Genomic DNA, 25865 nt, shown 5'->3' with positions numbered 1-25865 from the left:
TTTTTTTAACTTGTAGGTTTCCACTGTGGGATGTGGTGTATTGGATACGTGTATTATATTTTCTGCATGATGATAATTTTCCTTTTCAACAGCTACCAAGTGCATAAGCTTTTAGTATATGTTCTTTGAAGGAGACAATCTTGATTATTGCCCAGGGCTTCCCCCAAATTGTGCTAGAGTTAACGCTGCTTAAGCTTGTATCGTAAGTGCCAGCTGTCACACACACACAGACTCTTTCAGTCTTTTCTTTTACTCCCTTTTTTATACTTTTTTATACTTTTTTTTTTTATACTTTTAGTTCTTAGAAATCTGTCTCCCGTCTTTTTCAAGGTACTGTTGCTCAGATTAGTCAGATCCATGAATCTTCCCACTTGTTCACAAAGAGAGGGATGTGAGAATCACATTAAAAAATAAAAATAATAAAAAAAAAAATGCACCAAAGCAGCTGTTTTGAAAATAGTTTGCAGATCACTTTCTCAGTTACTTTTGGGAGGGTGTTTAATTCTTCTTAAAAAAAAAAAAAAAAAAAAAAAAGTCCATTTTCAGCGTGCAATAGGATGAAGTTCCTGGAACTTGAAATTTTAGAAAAAATGTGCCAGTTTGCATGTGTTCATATGTGTGTGTTCGCATGTGTGTGAAAATACAGAGGACTGTGCTCATCCCCGTGGGGGACACAAAGGAGGAGGATTTGATGGAGCTAGAGATTGGGTTTTATTAGTCTTGCTGAGCTGACTTTGCAGTCTCAAGCCCGCTAAGCATTTTCAAATATATGGTTTATGAGGCTTTGATTTCTTTCTTTTTTTTTTTTTTTTTTTTAAATAACTTGGGGGCAGTTTCAGTTTTATACGGGACACGATGTTTTTATCAAGCTGAAGGATAACTGCGTGCTCCGGGCAGCACTCTGCTCTGACACAAGCCTGCAAAGGGAGGCTGGCTCAGCTCTGTCATCCTTGTCAAAAGCTTGATTTTTGGTAACACAACTCAGCAAAGAATGTGCTGAAGGACTGGCTTTGCCACCAGCGACAAGTCTACAAGCATGGTGGCAGAGGTGACAGCGTCTACACCTTTGTCACAGGCCATCGCTAGCTGTGCTGGGGCTCACCGAGGCCTCCCCCTCCCGTTTGGATGGAGTCCTGTGTGCCTGTTTTTGGAGGTTTGGGGTCTGTGTTCCCAGCTGGGCCATTTTTAGGGCAGAAAAACTTGAGCGAGAGGTGGTCGTTTCAGACAGTCAATGCAGATGTCCATTGTGCGACCAAGCAAACCCGTTTTTCTCAGCATCTGGGTATTTTCTGGTCTCTTTTTGCTTTGTGTGAGCAGCTGAACGTTGTGCCTCGGAATAATTTCAGTTTTAGGTCAGGAGAAATGAGGTGGTCCAGCCCAACCCAACTGCTCACACTGCTCAGGACCGTGTCTAACTGGGTTCTGGGCATCTCAGAGAAGGGAAACCCCACAACCTCTCAGGGAAACAAAACAACAAAAAGCTTTTTCTTGCATTTAAACCCTGTTCCTGAGTTTGTGCCCATTGCTTCTTGTCCTGTCGTGGGATCCCACTGAGCAGAGCCTGGCTCCCCCTTCTTTACTCCTGGCATCAGGCATTTACACACATGGATGAGTCCACGCTGAGCCTCCTTTGCTCTAGACTGAGCAGTTCCATCTCTCCTCGTAAGTCAGACGCTCCAGTCCCTTAATCACCTTCATGGTAAAGTTAAATTACCTGCTTATACTATTAAATGCTGATAACGTATGTTGGTGCCAGTAATTTAAGACAGTAGAAGACTTCTCCAGCCGTGGAAGTCAGACAGAGGGGAGCCGTGTATCAGAAAATGGGGGAAGCAGAGGAACACTGCAGGAGCAGAGCAGGGATGTACTGAGGTACAGATTGCAGAAGGTAAGAGAAAATGAAGGCCTCACTGGCCTGAGAGAAGAGTGGAAGAGCAGGAATAGCATTTAGTGACAAATCTGACAATAAATTGGATCGCAGATCATCCAGATAGGTATCAGTGCAAAGGGATCCACTTCACCATCTCAGTACAGTTCTGTCATGCATCGTGTCCTGCTGTCCTCATCCATGTCCTCATCCATGTCCTCATCCATGTACTGCTGGTCCTCAGGGCTTCAGGAAGCGCAGAAGTCTGGCCAGTGCTTTACGGAGGCAAACAGTCCCTTCTTGGATTCAGCAGGCAAATGGACGAAGCCCCGAAGCATGTGATTTGTATACAGTCATTATTACAGTGCAGATTTGCGAGTATTATCAGGATATGAGATAAATGAGAGATCTTGTGCCTCCCTGGGGACGGAGAAGTAACCTTCCGAGGAGGTTGCCTGAGGAGAAGGTAATTTGTTTATCCGCCAGTTGGTGGTTTATTGCTTTCTGTGCGTATTTAATAAGCTGTGCACTGGGACTGCATTTTTCTGAAATGAGAAGAAAGTGCAGTCTGAAGGGAGCATCGGGCTGACGCTCCAGCTGAGCTGAGACGTGGATGCAGAGCTGGGGGAGAAAACAGAAGAACGGCAACTTGACAAACCCTACCCAAATCCATCCCATCACGCTGGTTGCGATGCTAGGAATTACCACCAGAAGTTCTGTCTCTCTGGAAGGCTAATTCCTAGCAGGAGAACTGTTGGCCAGGCATTGGTTGGCAATATTTGGACGCCGTTAATCTCAGATTAGACAGCAGACAGAAGTCTTCAAACTGTACTCACAGAATCAGTGAGAGGTGGCACTGCTTTGTGTTTGGAAAAATGACCTGGCAGCCAAGCAAGCTGTGGATTGCCAGAAAAGTCTAAGAATACAGCGAAAATCAGCATGAGTCCAGCTAAGATTCTTTGCTGATCGTGGTCAAAAAGCAGCACAGAACTTTTCCAGACTCTTAAATAGGAAGAGCAAGGTATAAAGAAGAAGGGAAATGATGCAATAAGGGTAAGGGAAGGATTTAAAGTAAATGTATTGGCTAAGGGACCGTGAAAGAAGAGCCAAGAATGAGATTTAGGATATGGAAACAAGAACTACCAGAATCGAGGCACAGGCAAATTCAGCGTTTAATGCTCTTTTTTTTCCAGGAAAATGCAATAGTTTCTCTCCTAAAGCTGCAACAGAAATACCACATATGCTTACTGGTCAAATGGCAGTGCTCTTTAACACTTCTCTGAGTGGGTGGTGTACTTTGAAAATATACTTGGAGAGCACGTAAGTACAGAAGTATATATAAATACGGAGCAACTGCAGGCTCACTGGTCTCCGTGTAATCGTATGCAAAGCTTTAAGGAAAACTTTGAGGGGAACTGCTGACCAAAATGTGCGAGGGGATGGCTGTTTGCTACAGCGCCATATGGGCATCAGGAGTAAGTTAGGGACGATGGGGATTGTCATAAGGACATAAAAAAAAAAAAAAACTTGGTGAAATCCACAAAGACTGGTCCCAACGTTAGGAGCAACGCAGGTGGCTGATCAGCTCCAGTTTGTTATTCCTGTTAACAATTTGTGCTCCTTTGGAACACGTGGTGGCTGGAAAACGCTGATATTTGCAGGAGAGGACGAGTTGCAGGAAAAGTAACAGCCGGTTTTCCCTTCCTTATCTCCCAGCAAACCCTTTTTCTTGCCCATTTCCCTTCCACAGCTTTTTCTTCCCAGGAGTGATTCATGCGGGTGCTTTCATATGGAAATAGCTCTGCGAGGCTGGCCAAACAATGCGCCTCTTGAAAGCGCAGCTGGGCGCTGGCATGGCAGCGATTCCCCAAGTCCAGAAAGCTCCATCCAGAAATAACCTCCTCCGTGACTCACGGGTGCCGTGGGGAGGGCAGGGGGATTCCCGTCCCCAGAAAGCCCGGCCGCAGGGAGGGCTCGGCGGCGGCTGAAGCACTGCTGAGCTGTCAGAGCAAATTGGCATCTGTGGGGACCAATTTTTGGAGGGGACGGGAGCTGAGGACAGTCTGAAGCAATCCTGCGTGCTGAACATTCCCTTTCTCCCCCCAAGACTGGAGAACACGTCCCAGTTGCACTTAGGGAAGACTTTTCTGCTTCAGAAATGAGGATCCTTTCCCTGGGCAGGGGCATGGGTCTGCCAAACGCCTGCCAGGAGCTTTGGGCAAGAGCTTTCCCGAAGGGGGAATGATTTGTGTAATCACAGCTGTGATTCACGCCGCTTCCCGGCTCCCCTGCCTGCCTGCGGGGCTGCTGGCTGCCCAGTGATGCTTTTTCTCTTATCCCTCCTGGCTCAGGGGTGGCTCCTCCAAGGCTTGAGGGGGTTCGTCCTTGTGAAAGAGCTCCCCTGCGCTGGTCTTCCATGAGGAGTGAGAACATCTGCTGCTCGGTCCAACATTATTCCATCAAGGCACGGATATCCATCACGATGCAGATACGGAGCACACAAGTGCTGTGCACCGCTGGGGATTCCTTGCTGGGTTGGTCTTTGGCATCATCATGCCTCTGCTGGGCCTGGAGTGCAAAGATTTGGGCAAAACTATCCATGGAATTTATTTTTTTTTTCATTTTTTTCCTATGGGTTGTGCTTTTATTGTTGTTTTAAAACACAGTTAACCCGACTTAACCTTTGTACCTACAGTGTAGGAATCGCTCCCAGCTAAGGCTCCTCGCAGCTTAAGCAGGAGTGTGAATTTAGCGTCAGCACAAGGAGCTGCAAGGATGGATATATATATACACACACACAAATGTACATAAAACACTGATGTTTTAGAGAGAGAGAAATATGATATTTTTTTCAGCTCTTCAGATTGGATCTGCCTAAGCTGAAAATTTCTTGGGAACCAGACCACAGCCTAGCAAACAGAGCTTTTGGGCTGAAAAGCGTGTGTCTGTGTAATATTATTTTTCATGCTGTTCCCCTGCAGTGGCCACGCAGGCGCTTCCTGCCTGTGTTCCACGTCATGCAGCTGGAGCAACGTGCTATAAATTACCCTGTGTACGTGGCCGTGCGCTACGGAGGAGCCCAAGCCAACAGGCAGGCCAGGAGCTTGCCTGTGTGGAGCGCGCTGCAGCTATTTCCAAAAATCCTGGACCTGCAGGAACCCAGCAGAGCTGCCTGCGCAGTGGCTGGGATTTACATCAAGCTTATGGGAGCATGTTTATTACTGTGAAAATGCCCCTTTGCCAAAGCGTTATTGGAAGAAGGGAGCGATACGGCACGGAGCAGCAGGACAAAAGGATATCTGGGCCATTTGAGAGCTGGTAGTGAGGTTTAGGTAATATTATTAACTGTGTAATGCCTTTTTAGTGAAGCTTGCAGAGGAAAACCTTTGTACCTAATGGAACAACTGTCATTGTTTCCTGGCTCAGAAATATTTCCAGTCTCCTGCAGTATCACATGTACTGGAGAGGTCTTGCGTATTGCATAGCTGCAAGGGCAGCGAAAGGCTAAGGTTGGGGGTGCCTAACAAAAGAGGAATGGAAAGAAATAAGATTTTAACAGCAGAAAACATTTTTCCAAATCCCCGTTTCATGTTATTTTTTTTTGTATTCTTTTATCACCAAGATTAATTAAGGATAAAAATCCCTGAAATATGGATCATTTGAACAGAGATCAGCTGGGAGCGAAGCTTCAGCGAAATTGTCAGAAGACTAAATACATCATTTATCTCTGTGCCACAGCTGAGGTGCAGCGAAAAATACATTCTGCTGAGTACTGAAAATTAAATCAAGTTATGCTCATGTGAGCACTTGTCTGTTGTTTGAACAAAACCCCTGGGTTTTGTAATTGGCTTGGATGCGGAGCCCTTCGGGATGGCTGTTACGGGGTGGACTTGCCTGGCTGTGCACTGCCTGCTGCTCTGCCAGCAGCTCCATCCTTCACGGCTGTCGGGTTCTCTGAATTCAGCCCCGCTCTCTTCCATCCAATTCGATGTCTCCTGTTGGTGCCCCAGCCTTCAAGGCCATCGGGAGGACCCCAGTGATGAGCAGGGCTATTCGTGGCAGTGTGATGGGCTCTGGCCATCTACGTGGACCTGCCCATTAATGCTGGAAGTGCTGCGCATGTGTAGATGAGCTGAGGTGGCCAGGCTTCATATCTGAAGGCCCCAAAGTCCTGCCCTCCTCCATCCCCAGCCAGGATCTGGCTTCAACTGGAGCACGGTCACTTGGGGCTTCCCAGTTTGGCAAGCTCAGTCACCACACCTTCTTGAAGGGTTTTTAAAAACCCAGTAGTGCTAAAACTCTGCTCCCTCCACGCAACCGGTGCTGCTGAGTGAGCCGGGAAGCAAGGCAACATTTCCTTGTGAAGCACTCGGGTCCCCTGCGCGCATCGCTATGTGTAAGAGAAACCTGTTTCCATGGCGACCTGGGGCTTTCTAAATTCGGCGTGTGATGCCCAAAATCCCCTTGGCGTTAACTGTTGAGGCGTGTGTAGCGTCCCTTGAGCCATCGGGGGCCTGGTGACGGGGCGGAAAGCGCCGGCACTGGTGTGTGAACTGGCTGAACTGGGGTTAGCCACGGGCTGCTGGTTCCCACCACGCAGCAGGTGCTCCCCGGGATGGGACAGGGAGGTGATGGCTGTGGGGCCGTATATACATGGGTATTTGCGCTGTTTTGAGTACCTGATGTTGCTGGGTTCCTCCTCTCACTGCAGGCAACGCAGCTGCTTAAATGCTCGTCTGTTTGGGGCTGCACAGAGGTGAAGGAAAGATTGCACCTGGTGCAGTTATCAGCTGCATAACTGCATGCAAAAAAGCCCCAGAACGAGCATCTGAATCCACCAAGAGTCAGGCACGTAGCGAATCCTGCTTCTGCCCATCCTCTGTGTGCACCTTTCAGTAAGAGCTGCAGTGTGAAATGCCACGGCGTGCTGGCAGCAGCACGTTCCTGTCTGTCTGTACCAGCTGGCGTCCTGCTGGCACGTGCCCGAGGGTGAGAAACCACCTCGCAAGGTGTTGAGCGCTGTCTGTGCGCGCCCAGCCGCCCCTCAGGCAGCGGAGCTGTGTTTCTGGGGCAGAAATCCTGGCTTTATGTAATCGCCCGAGACATTTATAGAATACTTCTCGTCTCTGACAAGCTCAGATCCAGGCACAAGATCTGAGCCCGGTGCATTGTCACCATGAGTGACGGGCTCTGCTCTGCAGGTTGTAAAGACAAAAAAAAATACCCCACGGAGTTCCTAAGCCCCCTTTCCTCACTGTAAGGTGTTCTGGGGTCCCCCGCTAAGGCTTATTTTAGTGCCAGGGTGTCCTCAGCGTGGGCCAGGGCATCAGGGTTTGGCCCTGTCCGTCAAAGATCTAGGACAAGAAGTTCAGCAGGAGGCATGTGCAGGTCTCTGCAAGCATTACAAGATGATTTGTGGGGTGAGATGGAGGTGGAAAGCAATGGGGGAGGCACAAAGCGAGGAGACCCCTTGGCATTGCCACAAGAGGAGGAGGACGGAATACGGCAGAGGTCACAGCTTCTGCTTGATCTGCCTCCCAGAGCTTCCCGGCTTCTCAGAGCAGCCAAAACCTTCATAAATGTCAGATTTCCTGCAAAAGGACAAATAACTCATATTTGAGGTATGAGGCATGGGGGGGGAAAGTTAGAAATACGATGCCACGAACCTTCCACAAGCCGTTGCAGCTAATAAATAACAAAACCAGAAGCAAAGCCAGAGAGGGGAGGAATGAAGCCTGTAGGGCAGTCCTGGACTGATGCAGCTGCTCACTGGAGAAGTTGAAAAGGGGGACCATGGATTTGTCAGATGAAAAAACAAACAAACAAACAAAAAACACGTACGTACAAAAGAAAGGACAGCAACAGGATTTTTTTTTTAAGACTAAAAGGATGCTGGGGATGTCCTCCCTAGGAGGACCACCAGCTTCAGCACTGGGTCTGGTCTCTGGGTTGATCCAAGGCACATGACACACGCTACGGGGGCTGAGCTGTAGCCAGTGACATCCAAGGGGACTAAAAGGGGATGCCTGCATGTAATTCAGTATGAGGGAGGCTCAAGGGTGGCATTGGGACTGCTGTGCTCCCCTCATGTCGCCCGCATTTCCATTTCAAAACAGAGGTGAGGAGGTGTCATGTGGAGCTCGGAGGTGGTTTTTGCTTTTTGTGTGAAATGTGCAAAATGAAATTGCTCTCAGTCCTACACCCTCAGAATTATTTAGGTTGGTATTTAATCCCATTTGCGTTTTCCTGCCCACTATGTTCTGATTTTCTCTGGGCTTTTGTAAAGCTGTGTGAAAGCAACGCCCTGGTTTTTACCACCCAGGGCTGTTTGGACATACAGCCATGGAGGGAGGTTAAAAATTATACATATGTAAATTAGTAGAAAAGCCCATTGTCACAGTAAATCTGGGCCCCACTCTTTTTCCAAAGGCTGCTGGCACATTTCCAGGGAGGTTTTAGGTCGCAGGTGGTGACCCCTCGAAGCCCAGCTGGTTTAGGGTTTGGTGAGCTGCAGTGGCTCACCTCTGGGGCAGGGGCTGCCAGCACTGTTCCTATGCCAGGTAAGTAATTAACAAAGCTTCCTCGTCTCTTACCTCATCCACCATTGCCATCGGGTTGTTCTCCCTGCAGGATGTCGTCATCTGTGACTGGTTTTATTCCTCTTCCTTTCTGGCTCCAGGCCCCTCAGCAGGCTGCCTCAGTCCAGCAGAGGTGGAAAGCCCGAAAGGTCCAGCGAAAAATCATGCAAAATATGAACAAAACAGAGGCACAGGTGTTTCCCCTGCCTAATGCTCTGTCTTGCAAATTTGGCTGGCCAAGCTCTCTGGATGACTTCCTTGAGCCCATCTTCCTGACTTGGCTCAAAGCAGCTGTGTCTGATCTTGAGTCGAGGATAAGGATTTTACATTTATCACTAAAACAAAAAATCAAGGCGTGCTCTCTGCCCAGTTGGTCGCCAGGATCCTCTGTGCTTCAGGTGCCCCCAGAGGAGGCACTAGCACCGGTAGGGGAAACCTGTAGGCACCTTTTCCAGCTGGAGTTAATTTCTGCAAAAATTTGTGTGGAATTTTTCAGCTCACTGGCACTCGTCACGCCACACTTGCCTCTTCTGCCTCCTCCATTTGGCTAGCGAAGGCCTAGCGCAGTAACCAGAGACATATCTGAGGATTAATTAATTTAATTTACATTAATTTAATCCAACTTCTGAGACGGAGCCCCAGAGACTGCTTGCAGCGCTTGTGCTAAGCGTGGAGTCGGCACCAGCGGCCGGTGGGTGAGGGGAGAAGTGCTCCTGGCATGGTGTCTGCAGGATGCTGCCTGCTCCTCCTGCAGGGAGCAGAGCCAGCCCCTCACAAGGCTTTTGTGGCTAATGGCTTCTTTTCTCCCTCTGCCCAGTAGCTCCAGGGGTTGTAGCCTGTGCCTTGAGTGAGGTGTACAAGAGCTTGGCCGCACACAGTCGCTTCAGGATGTGGGGCACCTTTGGGATGTTCTGGTGCACATTTTTGCCTCTGAATCAGCACCAGCTGCAAAGAGTGTGCTTGGGCAGGGGCCTGCTGCCTTCAATTCATCCCTTTGGTTCACCACAGCAGCGTTTCCCTGTGTGATCTCTTCTTGTGTCAGCTTGCCCCCCAGCCCGTGGTTTCTGCAGCCCCCATCATGGCGCAGAGGCCCAGGCCCGGCCGCAGGCCTTCACCTCAGGGGCCTGTGTCACCTCTCCCACATGGGAGCGGGAAGTCCCAAAGTTCAAAGAGAGAAATAGGAAGAGGCAGAAAACTTTGGCCTGTGTTTGAAAATGAAGCTAATATCCTGGTTCAGTGTCCACCTGGAAGTATTCGATCATTACTTCATAGTCAGCTCCTCCAGCTGAAAGTCCAAGCACCTGCTCCCATTTCTCTGGGTTAACAGCTTTTCCTCCAGAGGAAGCAAAGGCTAGGAGCTTACATTCTCCTGACCTTTGAACACACAAAGGTCTGCTCTTTTCCACAGAAAATCTGAGTCTTGAAAATACTGGCATTTACAACCATTAACTTTGTTACTAATTACTTGTCTTGTATCAGGTACTAAAAATGCGGTTATGGTTCCACCTTCTGTGGTGTCCAGCACGAGGAAATATCCCTTCCCCCTGACCAGGACCCTGCTTTTTCCCACTGCCAAACACTTCAGGTTGCCTTGCATCAGCTGTGCCATTATGGGGTCCTGTCTGAAGGGTTTCCATGTGGTCGCATACTACAAACCCCAAATCTTCTGCTGTCTTCCTTCTCCACCTCCCCACTCAGGTCCAGCAGGCCTCATCGTGCAGGACCTCCTGCTATGAGTGGACTTGTAATGCTCTGATTAGACACCAAAATGAAGGTAGGCAAGGCTGAGCAGTGCCAAAATACCATGTGTGCAAGGCATCTACTGTTCTCTACCCCAAAACCTGTCTTCCAACCTTGGCATGAGCACAGGGGCTGCCTTTTTCAGGGCGGGCTGTGCTGCTGTCCAGGTACCCTCACCTCAGCATCTGGGCAGTGAGCTCAGGGTATTGCCAAGCAGTTAAGTATTCCTGGGTTTAAGTTCAAGAGAGAATTGATATGATTTAAAAGAAAACAAATTGGCCTTGAAAACGGCAGATTTATATTCTGGGGCATGTGAAGAAACTCGGGGATTTAGCTAACTCGCATTAAAAAAAAAAAAAAAAAAAAAAAAAAAAAAAGATCAAACCCCTAAAAACCCTGCTGCAAGCAGTATTAGCTGCCAAAACTATAATAGTGCAAAACTGGAAATCCCTTGCTCAGCTGAACCCAGCACATTGGTATAGCATCTTAAGGGAATTAGCTGGCATTGGAAAGCTAGTATTTCTTATAAATAATAAACCAAATATTTTTTCAAGTCATCCTGACAGTCTTCTTGGAAATCTGTGAATACAATGCTTATTCTAACCAGCTGTGTCATCTGGATCAGCATTTTAATTTTCTGATGGGGAATTAGAAAAGTCAATATTTGTAAAGCAGCACAATTCCTATTGAGTATAAAATACTGTCTCTAATGCAGTAATAGATCAGCTGTGAAGTGATAATTTAAAAGATATTATACCTGTAATTTATAGATGTGTTTGTATTACATTGTAATTTATGATGTTACTTTGCTCCTTGTGTTGTTATTGTTTGGCTTTTATTTTTCCTTGTTAGTCTTCGATGCATAGGAAATTTATTCCGCTGTGTGCCCAAGAGCTCGGTACACACCAGGAAGAGGGCTGGGAGGAGCTGCTGTGATGAGCACGTTCACCATGTCGTTTGCAGCACAGGCAAAAACCCAGTGCAGGTGTTCAGCATTAGGGTGCAACTCAAGCCATTGGCAAAGATCACCTGGGAAGGTAATGGTTTCTGGAAGCCTGGGGACCTTGGATTAGGATTCACTATCAGCAATGTCCATGCTCTGGTTCACCTGGGCGGGAGAGCATCATCTGTGCTATGGGGATGATGGCTTTGGGGTCCACAGTCTCATAGGCTTTGGTGTATTTGTAAATATTAAGAGTAGAGCAAAAAAAAAAAGGAGGAATGGGCAGCGTAATCGTTGTATTTACTGACGGAAAACTGGCTTTGTTCTTCCAAGTGATGTTAGACTGCATTAGATAAGGCGTGAAGCCATTTTGCCAGTCTGGCTTTCCTTCAGGGACATTCCTCCTACCCCCAAAAATTTTGTCATTCTCAGGTCCTGTCTGAAATCACTGGGCATTAAAATTTCGACACACTGAGAAGCAGCGGCTTTGCCAACACCACCTCCTTTTGGTTTGGTCTCACGAAGCTCGGCGAAAGGCCTTTGTAGAAAGCTGGTAGGCAATCGACGCCTGTCTGACGAGCACAGCGGGATGACTGTGCACACAGACGGGAAAATGCTGATCCATGCCGTTTGGGAATAGGCAATGTCATTCCCAGGCTGGCCTCGGGAGGACTGGGAGTTACAGTGGATGAGTAGTTATGCCTTGGAAGTGGTTTCTTGTGAGCTTCAGACAAATAGCGTGGCTGTCATCTGAACTCTGTGGTTGAATGGTTTTACATACAATGTGCCATTATGAAGCCATGCAGGATCAGCATCAAAGACAGGCTGCTGGTTGTTTGATTCCCCCCCTATATCTAACAGGGGAGAAGTGTCCTCCAGGACATGCCCCGTTCTGAGTAGCCTTGTGAACTCATTTCTTGTGTCTGCATGTCTCAAACCACAGATAATGGGTTTGAAGAGGGGAATACAACAGAAAAACATCAAAAAGGCTTATGGTGTGTCTTGGTCAGGCTTTTACCTCTAATCTGCTAATCAAGAGCAGCCCCAATGCCAGATAAAGAGGTCCCAGAGTTTTGTGTGAGTGAGTGTGGTGTAGATAGGATAGAACTGGTAAGATTCAGGCACCAGGATCCCTTTTAAATATTGAGATGGGAAGAACTAGCCATGGAAAGGGAGGCCACAAGGCCAAGTGTAAGGTTATTCTGTGTGGGGTGTGAGTGGTGAAACCTTGGGAGCATGGGCAGATTGGGAAGAGGCTCCTCCTGGGACAAATCTACTCTAAGCAACACGACTTCTGATTTATGACATGATTTAGCTGCCTCTTTGGCATCGGCATGGACATCTTATGTCCAGTTACCGTGGTGTTGGGATGGGATGGGTGCTTTACTTTGCCAGAAGAGCTTAGCGATAGAGCTGTTAGCAACCACGAAAGCTTTAAATTTAATTCCGTACCCACGTACATTGTCACCACTCAAATTAGAGCAGTTATCCCACAGGGACATAGGAATCACAGGTTTTTAAAAATACATGGTAATTAAAACTATTAGGAATATTAAACATTTTTATAACCTCGGCTTCCCGGTTCTCCAGCGGGACTGTGGTGTTGGTAATTTAAGATGTGGGGTAGGAGAAGATGCGCAAATCCTGGAACGTTAATTTGGGGCTGAAGTGCAGGAATCCATCCTGAGCGATGAAAATTGTCAACAGCTGCAGCTGGAGGAGGCAGAAACAGCTCTATCCCACTTGTCATACAACTGCCCATATGGAAACGCTTATTTGGGAAGAAATAATTGAGAGCCTTAATACGATAATCGTTTTAGATTTGCCTCAGAATCAAGAGGTCGTTCTCCTCCGAGACTAAAATTTCGCATTAAATATTAACAAAAGAACAAAGGCAATTTCTGCTGAGTGTTCACAGTGCGCCTGTGAAGCAGTCAGGAAAGCGTTTGTAGGGCAGGAGCATCCTGGCCTAGTTGGAGGCAATCAGGTGGTTGCTGCTCCCTTCAGCAGGTCTAAGACCTCGGCCGTGAATTCAACCTGGCCCAAGCAAGGTGGAAATTAAAAATTGGTTTCCAGAGCAAAGAATGATAGAAAGCTGGCCTGTCTCCTCAAAGGTCTGTAATTAAAACAAGGCATTTTGGGGCTGAGCTCTTTGTGCTGGTGAAAATCTCCGTGCACTTATGATTTTGCATGCGGCCATCACAGAGTTAGGTCTGTGTCAGGATTCAGTCTCCTCACTTGCTACTCCTGCTGCTCTGAGGAATAGATGTTGTAAATAATTCAGGCTTGTAGATCGTCCAAGTCAGTAGCTGCCTTTTAAGACAAAGAGTCTTTAAGTGCGCTGATGTAACTCAGCAGGTACCAGTTATTCTTTTATTTCAGGATGTTTCTGGCCAGAGTAGCCTGCCTGCTGGAAACGTTACCAAAGCACACTTCCACCTCTGCTGAGCTAGCGGTGGTTTCTTGTGTCTGAGTCCTCAATGTCTTTAGTGAAATGCTCATAATATAGCATTATAGTCTAATATAGTCTCTAAATTAACATTTAGAGACTTAAGTGATAGCTGCACTTCCAGTGCATACAGCGTGGATATAGGTTACAAACATGGGGGCCATAGATTACAGTAGCTTCTTCCCTTTAAGCACTTCTAATTCAATGGGGGAAAAGAATAGGATGAAAGCCCTTTGGAGGAAAAAAAAAAAAACAAATTGCTTTGGAAAAAAATGTTACGCAGCAAATAACTGAAGCTATGAGCAAAAAAAATCGGGCACGCCATCTGCCTAATGCCTATAGCAGAGCCACGGCTTCTGGTATTTGGAGCAAGGGATACAAGGAAGTATTTATTTATCGATTGAGAAACAACCCAGCGTTCCTCTGATTCACTATTGGTTTCCAAATCTGATTTAAATAAGCTCTTACAGTGCATAAATCCAGACAAAATGTCATTCACCATATGTTTATTACTGAAACTTGGCACTTGCTTGCATCAAAGTAGTTTTCACACACAGGCTGTTTGTTACAAAACCTCTACGAAGCAGGTATAATTAGCATTAGCACTTTAGGGGGAAAACTGGGGCTGAGAACAGAGATAATAATTTCCTTGCTGCTGCAGAGGGACCCGGTGCAGGGATTTGGATTAGAAGCAGTCTTTCATAGCTTCCAATTTCCTGCATGGCGACGACTCGATTTGCATCTTTTATTAATTTTTATAGCAACTGGACAAATAGTGCTTTGCTAATTTCTTAAAGAAAGTGCTTAAAATGCTTTCAAGACTACCAAATAAATGGTCTTCCTACCTGGATGGTGATGACTACTTTGCAAGGAAGATGTGGGATGAGCTGCTGTATGCCATTTTGCATACAATTAACTTTTATCAATGCTCTCCAAATGCATCATTTATGAGCTCTTTATAAATGACCCACTCTGATACTGCTGGCATAAGTTGCTTCAATGAAGCCACGCAAAGAGCCTCAAAGGGATAACCAACTAGCACAAGATGTTTCTGCATGAAACTTCTCCAACGATTTACATATCACCACTAGGATTATTAGGAAGTGCTTGGAGACTTTGGGCTTTCAAACAAAGTTTGAGAGCCCTAAGGATGCAAAGATAAATGATCTTTTTTTTTTTTCTTTTTCACTTTAGTGTTTATACACGAGCAAACCAAATTACAGGCTGGTTTTGATGTTTTCTTGGCTGCAGAACATACCAATCAAAAATCAAATTCACATGCAGGTTTCCCTTTTTAGTTAAATTCCAGATAAATATGAACTTGACGTTTTGTCTGAAAGTAACGACATTAAAAAAATTAAAATGTTGTAAAAGTTATTTCTCCTAACATGTGGAATTTTGGTTTTTCTTTTTTCTGGGAGCCAGCTCCAGACCCCTTCACAATGGAAACCACGGATCCCCTTTCACCTTCTCACCCAGCCCATGCAGATGTCAGGTTCTACCACGACCTGTCCTGATCTCAAATCTCCTTCCCTGCCGATGCAGCCATCACTCCTGGCTGCTGGGTGCTCATTCTTCAGCCTATTCTGCTTTATTCTTCGAAGAGCCACCACTAGAAATGCTCAGCCATAGCCAGCAAGCCCCCCCCATCTTCCCTGCGACGGCCCCATCAAGGTGAGATGAGACGCAGGGAGCTGCTCCTCAATACCTTGTGTTGTGGCTTTTCCCCATCCCATCCTGCCTGACGAAATGCAATGAGAGAGAGTTGGGGCTGTAAGCCAGACCACGTTATCTGGCTGGGAATGGGAGATATATAAAATAATGTCCTGGTGGGGATGGGCAGGGTGCCTTTAGGTCGGGTGCAGTGAGTGGGAAACTGCCGACCCTGGGGTGAGAGCTGGGTCTGAGCACCTCGGGAGTGCATTTAACTGTGCAATGCCTACCCGGTTCTGTATTTTATGGATTTCAATGTGAAAGTAATCTGTTGGGTCTAGCAGGATGGCCCCTGGGATAGTGCTGCGATGGAGGAGCGGTGTCAGGGTTAATTGGTGAGAGTTAATTGCTGAGCCTGTGGGTACAGAAGGATGATGCGAGCGGTGTGAACCGTCTGTACGCCACGTCACGCAGCCAGGCCTTTCCCTGGGTCTTGGTACAATATCGGAGTGAAATTAAGCCAATTTTTCTGTTCCCCAAACTGTGCTGGTAGATGGAAGGTTATGGGTAAATGCTAGGAACGTTACACATGCTGCTACTGTCATTCGGTGACAGGGCATGCTATTTAAAAAACCCTTATGGCACTAACTCTTCCGAAAAACATTTTTTCATTGTTATTCATTTCTTTTTAAAGTGCGTCTCCTGATGAGAATCCAGAATTCGAGAGCAAGGCAGCTGATTTGACCAGAGACAGTCCTGGACCAGGCTCCTGCACCTCCCTGGGATGGGCTCTTCTCGTGACGAGTGCTGGTGTGGGATAAAAATGTCTTTGTGTGTGGTGGGGGGAGCTGAGGAAACCCTGACACCTTATGGCAGCGTTTCCCCAGGCAAGGAAGTTGTTTGGAAAAGAAAATGAAATAAGGTCGGGTTAGAGATGATGCATTGCAATGCAAATCTCTTGTCTCTACCAGGCTCTCGGGGACGAAATAAGAATTGTACATCTCCAGGGTCAAAGAACAGAAAGTTGAAAACAAAATAAGAGCTGGGTCAGGCAGGGAGAGGGCAAAGGCCATCAAAATGAGACCTAAGAGCAGAGCTGGAGTGAGCATGAGTGGAGATGAAGGCGAACTGACCGGGATTAATTAGAAATGCAACTTTGCATACAATCAGGCCGTTGGCTTGAAATTCTGGGTACGTGGCTTTAAGCTTATTTCAGTTGCCGTGACAACCTGATACAAGCGTCGCATCATCTTTTATCGCATTATTTTGGCTGTGATTACATTATTTTACAACTCCGGTTGCTAGGAGAGCGCAGCACCTTTTTTTTTTTTTTTTTTTTGGTGTGTGTGCCTGGAACGATTCTCACTTCGCAGAGGCATTAGCTTCTCGTTTCTGGCCTCCGAGGCAGCTTATGTAATCATTAGCGAGGCAAGGAACCTAATTACAGACGTAGGAGTGAGGTGCGCTGGGGAAACTCAGCACGAGGGTGGCTGGGCTGCTCTGTTGCTGCAGCGGGGCTGGCGGAGGAGGCTGCTGGAGGAGGAGAGCCGGGACACGAGGATGCTGTAGTCTGGGGGCAGCCGCAGAGGCAGAGTTAGCCGAGAGGTGGCTTGAGCCGAGGAGCCTCTGGTGCTCTTGGTATTTCTGTGCTGCACAGAAACATCCTTTTTTTTTTTTATTCTTTCAGTAAGAAAAACTCCTGGTTTTGGTGGATGTTATATGTTGCTCCGAGTATGTTTTCTGGTGCCAAGTGGGTTCGGAGCAGTGTGCTGCATGGGCAATGGATGGGGAGAGGGGCACCTGCAGGAAAAGCACCTGGGGAGGGCACCACCAAGCTGCAGGGAGCCCGATGGAGGTGTGGAGTGAGGAGGGAGGCCTGAGGAACACCAACATCTTGTAAAAGTCTGTTTAAAAGCCAGGAGCAGGGTTTCTCTGTTTTTCTTTTCTTTTTCCTTATAGATGCATTTATGCTCTCTGGGAAGATTTTGTTCTCCAGCCACACCCAATAGTGTGAAATGGAAGAAAATCCACGCTTTTTTTTTTTTTTTTCTTTCCTCCTCAATCTTCTTCCCTCCCGTGCCTTAAACCGAAACCACAATGAAAAAAAAGCCCAGTTGCCCAAGAAACAAAACAGAAATTCGCGGGGTGGCCTAAATATCAGCCTCTTCTCGTTGTTCCTCTGGTCTTTCCCCTCGAGTATTACAGCGATCGCAGCCATGGCGAGCAGCAGCTTTGAGAAGCAGCGTGCACATCTTGAAATAAAACCTCGGCCATGTCACGGCCACCATTTCTCACGATGGCCACGCAGCCCCTTGGAGGCGCGTGGGGCCGGGGTTTGCTGGCAGGGCCCTGCAGGAGGAGGGATTTGATCTTGCAGAAAAAAAAAAAAAAGCTGCAAAACGCACATTTCTCAGCAGCACGGGCCCGTCCGCCCTCCGCTGCTAAATGTCAGGCGTTGGCATCTGCAGAGCACCTTGCTGCTTTGAAATGACAGCCCGGCGCTCCCCGAGCGTCACCAGCAATCCGGTCCCCAATTAACGGCGCGGGCTTGTGGGTTTCTGACACTATTCTCAAAGCTTCTGTGGGCTGCTGCAGCCTACGAGCCAAGGAGCGTTGCTGCTTTGCAAGGCTCAGAAGAGAGGAAAGGAGAGGGAAAAAAAAAAAAAAAGCTGGGAAGGAAAAGCTCTGGTTTCATTATTCCACGCTAGCAGGATAACAGAATACATTTACTTTAATACTAAAATGTATCATTTGAGGAAAAATCCTGCTGTCTGATCAAGCTCGCCATTAGTTATTTTTGCATGTGCATGCACAAATCCAGCAGCTAAGCCTACAGCACTGCTGTATGCTGGAAACCAGAAAAGTGCTGCAGGGTGTTTCTAAAGAATAGCAATTTGGAGGTTGTGGGTGGTTTGTGGGTGTAATAAAAAAGGCTGCATACCGAGGCATCTGAATTAGGCTTCTCTTTAGGCTGCTTACAGCATCTCTCAGGATTGTTAAGAACCCCATTCTGCCATCCTTAGCCTCACCTACTGGCGTTTGCTCATGTGAGAGATTTTATTTCAGCGCTCCCCGTTGTACACAGGGCCCTGGCTCAGAAGCTGTGGGCATCAACAGGACTGAACCCAAGTGGAAAAACACTGAGCTTTGCCATACGGATGGACTGGTGGGCCCTATATTCTTAGCAGCTAATGAAAGCTGAGCTCAGTCAGTCCCCGAGCCACGGTGCGTGGTGGATACGCTGCCTGGGTCACCTCTCCACGCTGCTCCAGCCCAGGGGCTGCCAGGGCCACCGTGGTCAGCCTCAGCAGAGGGTGCTCCCCACGTGCCCCTGACTCATGCCGTTCCCCTCCGTGGTGGTCAACCACAGCCACCACTGTCTCGGGACCCTCAGCAGCTCTTATTTTCCTGTTTGTGCTTTTTTTTGTGTGTGTTGGTTTTATTTTTGGCAGGTTTCTTCATTGGGCTGTGGGGGTTGTTTCGCTAAATTCCCTCCTCTTCCAGCCGAGATTCCTCCTCCTTGCTCAGCTTGCAAGGGACGCTGCCTACCCTGGCTTATCGGCCACCACAGGGGAAAAAGCAGTCCCTGTGCTCCCTTGAGCTGAAGTTTTGTCTGGCTTTTCGCCGAAGCAGTGGCATGCTTTATAACCTCTGCTCTTCCTCTAGGCATCAGTGCTGGAGCCAGCTCAGCCCGAAACGTTATTTCAAGAGCACGCCTAGCAAGTTCTCTCGGTGGTTTATGGCCCTTATTTTGCTAATGGAAAGTTAATCATTGGCTTGAAACTGTGCAAAAATGTCAAGGGAAAGAATCACAAGATCGCAGGAGGAACGCGAATATGCTTCCTAGCACACCGCTCTCATTTGCCTCCGTGGATTTCGGCTCTAAATAACCTCGGGGTGAAATGTGTCTGTGCATTTCAACACCTGGCAAACATTAACCACCTCGGGACAGACCAGAACAAGCAGGCTTGGGGGTGCCCCTGTGCTGCAGCCCACAAAGGCTGAACACCGAGAGCTGTGGAAATAACCATGTCTAGGCACTGCCCTTTGCTTCTGCCTTTTTGTGAAGGACAAGAGCTGGAACGGAGTAATAAGACAAAAACCACTCAGAGCACCCAAAGACCTCAACGTGCTTGACAAATGTTGTTTCATTAAGCTTTCTGATGCCCTTCCAAGGAAATTATGGCATTGTTATTCCTTCCTGCCTTTAGAAATGGGAAAGATAAGGGGTCTCAGAGAGTAACGCAGAGACAACTGATTTGTGATGTCCATCAGTTTTCTGGAGGTCCTCTCGTCTCTACTGAGCAGGTCTGACCAGTAAAAACCCTAACTCATTAATCCAGATTTCTTTCCAAAATCCAGTTTTCCTGCTCAAAAACCCTATTGCATTGGCTGACCATTGAAAGAAAACACAGCAGTCTGAACAGCAAGCAGCAGGTGAGGCAGCTGACCAGGCAGGGTTGCTCACTAGGGTCCTATTTCTTATTTCCTGAAGGTCTTTTCCTAGCATTCATCGCTGTCCTTCACAGGGGCAGGGTAGTGGGCTGGGTGGACTTCACAAACACACAGCGTTCTTAGTGACTTCTCTGGTCGAAGGACATACGAAAACAAATCTGCAAAGACTGGAAATGTGCTTCTGACTATTTCTGTGTTGTGGATTTTCAACAGTGCCTGGCTACCTGCCTGCGCCTCCGAGAACTGAATGGCCTGTATGAACCCAGCTCCAGAGCAGGGTTGGAGCAGTGCGCATTTGCCAGCAGCGCCCGCTGCTCTCCCTGCTGACAGATTTTCCTCTTCCAAACGGCAAGGGTCAAAATCTGGGCTCCACGTTTTCAGGGCAGGCTGTTGCATCCGTTTAGCAGCCAGCTGTAACCCACAGCCCTGGCCCTCAGCCCCTGCTCCACCTGTGGTCTCACTCCACGAAAAGGCAAACCACACCATCTTACTCTGGAGAAGGCAAGGAAACACAGGCAGGGAAGGAGCTGTGATGGGCTCCAAGTGGTCCTCTTTAGAGAGCCAAGGGGACTGGGCCTGTGCATCACACCTCATAATGTGTCCTGCAGTAAAAGTGAAGTCCCTTTGCACACTCTTTTGCTTTTGCCTTTTTTTTTTCTTCTTTCCCCAAGCATTTTCTATGGCAGGAATGATACACAGCTGGTTAAAAATGCATATGGCAATGAGAGAGAAAAATGAAATTTTGATGTTTATGCAGAGCTAGGAAGGGGAGTGTGTGGAAGGGCTACATGCCTGCTGATAATTTATCTGTGAGGTTAGGGGTTTTTGTGTGTTTTAGAGAATATAATCTGGCCACCCATAGAGAACAAACACAAGTCCTGGTGGGTGGGATCGTTTGCCTCACAGCCATGCAGCTGTGTTCTTTAAGGAGCAGCATCCCATAGGAATATAGCCCACAAAGCAGAACAGGCTGGCCATTTTCCTTCCTCAGATTTGAACCACTGAAAAGAAAAAAAAAAAAAAAAAGAAAAAAAAAAAAGGATACAGGCAGAAGAAACTGATCTAGAGAGAGGGCATTGCACACTGCTGTTCAATGGCTGGAGCAGCAGCTCTTCTGCAGAGAGGACAGAGCACATCCCGCGCTGCGTGTAGTGGTGCTCGTGCCCACCACTGCCTTGTGTCACCTCTCTGTCCCTGTTTTTCAGCCACGTCCCTTCCTGTGACACCTCAGCGTGTGTCCAGCGGGATGTTTGTCACCAAAACCGCACAGCCGTGGAGGCCTCTCTCGCTCTGCCTCAAGCAGCCCATTTTCTGTCTGCGGCAACGTGCAATGCAGCAGCGAGAGTGGCTCTGGTATGTTTGTGTTTCGGCTTGCTCGCTTTACTGCTTTAGTATAAATTACGCTGATTTCTAGCAAACCCAAATGCTTACAAAATTAATGAGGCAAGAGAAGAGCGCTATATGTAAATGCCAGAGAGCAACCTGCACTTCTGCTATTTATGATGGTGTTTTACTGCATTATGAAAGCTCCCATCGAGGTACAAACTTCTCCATGCTGTACAATTTTAAGACCCTAATAAAAACAAGATTGAATACAACGGCCAAGAACTAGACACTTAAACAAACTGAAACCAGGCACATACTCACAAAAGAGTAATTATCTTCTCCACACCGCTGTGCTCCTGTCTCTCTAGTGAGTCACGCAAGGTGGCATGAGAGCAATCGTCTTATTCTCTTGCTGGATTTCATGGCAGTCTCCCCAGATAGGGCTTCAAAGGAACAATTAATGTGAAGCTTATCCCTGAGAAGGCTTTATTTGCTGCTGAGCACTGGGGGCTGTCACTGCTTGAAGCTGGCAGTGCCTCTTGTGGGGCATGATGACATTGTTAGGTGCAGGCCCCCAGGCCACTGCCTGCATCCTGAACCGAATGGGCCAGAGCGATGCAGAAGCCATGGGGCTGTTACCCAGGGCCACCAAGGGACTCCAGGATCATCTGTTTTAAGCCAATCCTGCAGTCCGTGAGAAGTAAACAATCCAGATGTGCTTACTTTGGGAGTGGACCAGACAAGATGGTACAACAGCATAGGAAAATAACCGTAGAGGACCACCACCTCCAACCACATGGCACGAGGCACCAGGTAGGTCCTTCTCTAACCACTGTCTATCCAAAGGAGCCAAAGCAGCATCAGCTGGTGGGGCAGAGTGACCAGCTGGTTGTAAATGAATGCATATAAAGGCTGCTGGTCTAGGAGGGATGTGGTGAGGTCAGTGGTGAATTTGGAGGTGGGCTGAGAGCCCAAGCCTCTCTATCTGGTACATCTGCCTCCAGATGAGGAGCTCTGAGGAGATCCCAAACCATGTGGATGCTCCAGATACACTCAGGTGTCTGTGGCACTGTGATGTCCAGCTGAGGCATCTACCAGGCCCAAGGTAGCTATTCATATTTTGCTTCAGTGTTGGTAAAAAGATTCTTGGATCAGGTAGGGCTTGGGTCTAAAGCAACCAGGCTTTGACAAACTACAGTTGCTTTTTAATTATGCCCTCTTTGTCCTGACTTTCTAGAGATTTTTGTCTTTTATTTCACAGAAGAGCGTCAACTTTACTATGCAGGTGGCACACCTACATCTGACTTTAATTTGTTCTAATCTCATAATTACATCCCAGAAGAAACAGTAAGCGTACTACAGAAACACAAGGTTTCAGTCACTCTTCCAGGTCTGCTACATAGTCTGGCAAAAAGAGCATTATGAGGGGATTCAGTCACCCCTCAGCGCCCAAATTATCACTTTTGTCTCATTGCCGCTCCAAATCCTTCTGCTTAAAGGCACCTGATATTTCTGGCACTTGCAACAAGCCGAGTAAGGGGGAAATGGTGCTTTTCAACAGTGTTCTGAGTGTTTTAATTTTACTCGCTGAGGTGATCAGCTCTGGGGCAGATGCGTTGTGCAGCGGAGCAGGGGTATCGAGGCGGTCAGGGCTCTTTCTCCACCATCAAGGCCACTCGAGGCGGCTGAGGGAGCCCCCAGGGCCTGGCAGCCCTCGTGAGGGAGGCTGAGGAGATGTGGATGGAGCCAGCAGCGCCTCCTCCATGTTGTATAAAGGCAGCCCCTGGGGAGCACAGCCACCAGGCCGGGCAGGCAGGGCGTGGCACCTCAGGCAGGGCATGGTGTCCCTCCCCACTCAGGAGGACGGCTCATCTAACGGCTGCCTGCCTGTAGCTAAACCGCCATGGCCTGCACTAGGCAGAAAGCTCTTTCTAGAAGGCCTGTGGTGACCTAGGCTGAGTGCCTGCTCAAAAATGCGGCAGTTCAGGTCTCTGGGTGCAGGGAGTGCCTGAGGCTGTTGCTGCCATCTGAGGGTGGCAGAGACACCGTGCGTGAGGTGCAAGCAGGGGGATGGCCTGCTCAGCCTGGTGGCAGAGCTCCAGGACGAGGTGGAGAGGTTAAGGGCTATCAGGGAGTGTGAGCAGGAGATAGACTGGTGGAGCAGCTCCCTGCCAGGCCTGAAAGAAAGGCATCAGGGTGAGACACCCCAGACAGTGGAGGACCCCCTGCCCTGTCACTGTTGGGTAGAGGGAGGGGACCTAGGAGATGAGGAGGAATGGAAACAGGTCAGCATTGCAGGGAACCCCCCTCCCTAACAGACTCGCCTTCCCAGGTGCCCTTACACAACAGGTTTGAGGCCTTGGAGTTTGAGAGACTTGTTGTCTGTCCTTGTTGAATAGGGAACTGTTAATCCCTCAAACAGGGAGGTGCTAATTATTGTGTTGTTGCAGCTGTGGGTGACTATTTCAAGCTGTAGGCAAACAGACTATCACCTGATGCCTTCTGCCCTCAGGACTGTTTACAGGGTCCACACAGATTGCTACAGCATGGACCCCTTCCCTGTGGTTAAAATAAAAATACAAAATACAAATGAGACAGAAGAGGGGTGTGCTGGGTTGTTTTTGGCAAGACATGGTTGGCAAGCCAGAAGGTAGCTGAGCCCTCAGGAGGGCTCTGTCTTGCAAATTTGGCTGGCCAAGCTCTCCAGGTGACTTCTTGAGCCCATCTTCCTGACTTGGCTCAAAGTAGCTGTGTCTGATCTTGAGTCAAGGATAAGGATTTTATATTTATCACTAAAACAAAATACTGAGGTGTGCTTTCTGCCCAGTTGGTCGCCCAGACCCTCTGTGCTTCAGCTCTGTGCTTCAGGTGCCCCCAGAGGAGGCACTAGCACTGGTAGGGGAAACCTCCAGGGGCTGGGAGATGCCTCCATGCAGGGAGAGGTCCCCTCTCACATGGGCTTTGCAGCAAAGCATCAGCTGAAGAGGGGCTTGTGGGAAGAGCTCGATGGGGCCAAGGGTATCCCCAGGTTATTCAGGGCTTAAATAAAAGAAGCCCCCCCTGGACCAGCCCCAAATAAGAAGCAGTAGCTGGCTGGTGGCGGCTTTTCTCAACCTCCTTTTCAGCAGGGCTGTGTCTTAGGCAAACACTTTTGTGTGGTCACACAGCTTGGGGGAAGTGTAGAGATGGAGTTGAGAGGTGGGATTAATCCCAAGACCTGGCCCTCGTCACGCTGCACTTGCCTCTTCTGCCTCCTCCATTTGGCTGGCGAAGGCCTAGTGCAGTAACCAGAGACATATCTAAGGATTAATTAATTTAATTTACATTAATTTAATCCAACTTCTGAGACGGAGCCCCAGAGACTGCTTGCAGCGCTTGTGCTAAGCGTGGAGTCGGCACCAGCGGCCGGTGGGTGAGGGGAGAAGTGCTCCTGGCATGGTGTCTGCAGGATGCTGCCTGCTCCTCCTGCAGGGAGCAGAGCCAGCCCCTCACAAGGCTTTTGTGGCTAATGGCTTCTTTTCTCCTTCTTCCCAGTAGCTCCAGGGGTTGTAGCCTGTGCCTTGAGTGAGGTGTACAAGAGCTTGGCCACACACAGTAGCTTCAGGATCTGGGGCACCTTCGGAATGATCTGGTGCAGGTTTCTGCCTCTGAATCCACACCAGCTGCAAATAGTGTGCTTGGGCAGGGGCCTGCTGCCTTCAATTCATCCCTTTGGTTCACCACAGCAGCATTTCCTTGTGTGATCCCATGTCAGCTTGCCCCCCAGGCCGTGGTTTCTGCAGCCCCCATCATGGCCCAGAGGCCCAGGCCCGGCCGCAGGCCTGCACCTCAGAGGCCTGTGTCACCTCTCCCACATGGACAGGTGGAGCAGGAAGTCAAAGTTCAAAGAGTGAAATAGGAAGAGGCAGAAAAGTTTGGCCTGTGTTTGAAAGTGAAGCTAATATTCTTATTCAGTGTCCAGCTGGAAGTATTGGATCATTACTCCATAGTCAGCCTTTGCTTCTTTCAGAGGAAAAGGTGTTAACCCAGAGAAATGGGAGCAGGTGCTTGGATTTTCAGCTGGAGGGGCTCGGAATTTACGTTCCTCTGATCTTTTCACAGACAAAGGTCTGCTCTTTTCCACAGAAAATCTCAGAGTCTTGAAAATACTGGCATTTATTGTCATTAACTTTGGTACTAATTACTTAAATAAACCCCAAATCTCTTCTCCTGCTGTCTTCCTTCTCCACCTCCCCACTCGGGTCCAGCAGGCCTCGCCATGCAGGACAGCTGTGTGCACACCTCCTGCTATGAGTGTAGTTGCAATGCCCTGATTAGACACCAAAATGAAGGCAAACAAGGCTGAGCAGTGCCAAAATATCCTACATGCAAGGCATCTACTGTTCTCTACCCTGTTTCTTAATCTGTTTCTTAATCCAGGATGTGGGTGATGCACTGAAATTACAGGAGCAGCAGGCAGCTCTGCCCCCAATACCTCAAGGTACTCTAAATTAATGCTGATAAAGCTGGCAGCCTCTGCTAATCCCCAACTAAATGCATGAAAACTGATTAATAAAACAAAGCTTCAAGCTCCAGCAGCTCCTGCATTCAGGTCACTGACCCCATTTTAAATAACCAGCTTTTGTGCTCGTACATGGCTCCTGCTCCCGGGGTGGAGAGGCAGAAGGGATGAGCAGGGCCATGCTCTCCGGCATGGTCTGGCTTGGCTTGGTTTCTCCCAGGCTCTTCTCCCCTGGACAGAAAATATTTCCCATTACATAGTCTTTTAACTAAATCTTCCACTTATGTCCTATTAAATGCTTCCTGATGTTTTGTACTAATGGTCTCATTATTTAGCAATGACAAAAGAATATA

Source organism: Anas acuta, chromosome 4 (assembly GCF_963932015.1).
Source record: "Anas acuta chromosome 4, bAnaAcu1.1, whole genome shotgun sequence".
NCBI classification, from domain to species: Eukaryota; Metazoa; Chordata; class Aves; order Anseriformes; family Anatidae; genus Anas; species Anas acuta.
The sequence above is the reverse complement of the archived record's forward strand: the minus strand, read 5'-3'. Positions refer to the sequence as shown.